The following is a 2,361-nucleotide window of genomic DNA, read 5'->3' on the forward strand; positions in this document are numbered from 1 at the left end:
TGATGAAGAAGACGACTCGTGGTTTTATATTGCGTTTTGCGACGGAATTTTCCGTCGCAATCCGTCACAAAATGAAATTAATTTACGCGCCCAAAATTCAAAATATTTCGTCGAAAAACGAAACCAAATACATTGCGACGGAATATTCCGTCGCAATCCGTCGCAATTTTTATTTTCCGTCGCAAATCATCTATTTCTTTGTTGTGACAGAATTATCCGTCGCAAACCGTAGCAAATTGCGACGGATTTTGCAACTGTTTGCGACAGATAATTTTTTTTCACATTCTGTCGTAAAATCGTCACATTCCGTCGCAATTTTCTGTGCGACGGAAATTTCCGTCGCAAATTCCGTCGCTATATGCAGGTTTTTTTGTAGTGTGTGTAAGTGAATGTGTATGTATGTGTGAATGTGTATGTGTGTGTGTTTATGTATGTGTATGTGTATATATGTGAATGTGAATATGTATGTGTATGTATATGTGATTGTATGTGTATATGAATATATGTGTATATGTGTGTGTTTATATGTGTATGTGTTTGTGAAATATATATGTGTATGTGTATATATGTATATGTGTATGAGTATTTATGTATGTATATATGTGTGTATATGTGTATATGTGTGAATGTGTATGTGTGTTTGTGTATATATGAGTATTTGTATATGAAAATATATGTGTATATATATGTATGTATGTGTATGTGAAATATATATGTGTATGTATATTTGTATGTGTGTAATGTATGTGTATATAGGTGTATGTGTATGTGAAAATGTATATATGTATGTGTATATATAGTATATAATTTTTTTTTATATTTTTAAAATTTTTTAAAACATTTGCAACGGAAAAAATTCCGTCGCAAATTGCGACGAAATTATCCGTCACTTTCCGTCGCAAAACGCAGATTTTTTCCGTCGCAAAAGTGCGACAGATTAACGACCGTTATACGTTTGCGACAGCGCTATAGCGACGGAAATAAGTCTGTCGCATTCCGTCGCAAATTCTTAATTGCGATGGATTTTCTTTATATTTGCGACGGATTTTTCCGTCGCTATATAACTGTTTGTTTGTAATGATGGGAGAAGACAAGCCGAGATAGAACGAAAGGGAGAATAGGACCGTAGGGTTGGTCCGGATCCAACCAGAATTGGTCAGAGGCTGATCAAACCCCTACCAAGGGCACGACTTCCATGGTTGAGACCAAATGCTCCGATTCTCGCATAGACGTCCATGTGTCGCGGTGAGGAGTGAGAATTATATGAGAGTGATTTGTGTGTGATTGTTAGGGATAGTTTTGCATGGCGTTGTCGGTTGGGACCGAATATCGTGAGACGCGTGATTGTACCAGGGGCATGAATGCATGTTGTGTGCCATGTTTGTAGTTTGTTCGTGCGACGTGAGTAAAGCATGATTGTGTTTGTATATGGTTGTGCGACGCAACCATCACCGTCATGCGACATGACGGGCGTGCAAGATGCATTTAGTTGTACGATGCGATGACCAACGTCACGAGATGTGACAGGCCTGTGAGGCGCTCCTAGTCATGCCGACTTGACTAGGGTTTATGGCTAATCCTATGATGCGACTTCATACGAGAATGATTGTGATTGATGTGATTGTGACCATGTATTGTGTTATGTATGGAAATATTGAGTGTACCGTTGTCAATGAGAACGGAATTTCCGGGTTCAACCCGGGCTACTCACTAAGCAGTTGTGCTTAGCCCTCATGGGTTTTTATTTTTCATATTACGAGGAACACGTTTGATCACTTGCGTGACGAGCTTTAAATTTATACCCGACACACAACTAATCCGCAAGTATACGGATGTCGTAGTACCGGGGTCGAACACAAGGACTTAAGCGGTTAAGCTAGGAATCGACTAAAACTAGGAAAATGGTAAAAATAAAGTTGGAGAATTGTTTTTGTTGGTTTTCTTAAGTTGCAGAAAATTAAAAGAAAGAAAGTAAAATCAAAGACAATCACAATTCAAGAGGGGATAATCGATGGGAAAGGTTATGGGAATCGGGTTTCACCGAATCATGCAAGGATGCCGTAAGGAAATATTGGACCTAGATCATGCTTGTTCTAAAGTGAGGGATTCCAAGACTAAGGTCGGGTTCGGCTCTCTCAAACCGAAAACCCGTTATCCAAGAGAGTACTCTATCCACTTTCGTGGCTTAGAGTGAAATTCCAGAATGCATTAAATTCCCTTGTCACGATCCTAGATTGAATTGAACCGAATTTCTTCGCATTCAATCTCAACCCATGTCAATGAATGCACCAAGAATCAAGAATCCATGTCTCCATGAAATTCTCAATCATAAATTCTACCCAAGAGATTTTCATCCAATGG

The sequence above is a fragment of the Tarenaya hassleriana genome, unplaced genomic scaffold (assembly GCF_000463585.1).
Source record: "Tarenaya hassleriana unplaced genomic scaffold, ASM46358v1 Cleome178, whole genome shotgun sequence".
In the NCBI taxonomy this organism is placed as follows: Eukaryota; Viridiplantae; Streptophyta; class Magnoliopsida; order Brassicales; family Cleomaceae; genus Tarenaya; species Tarenaya hassleriana.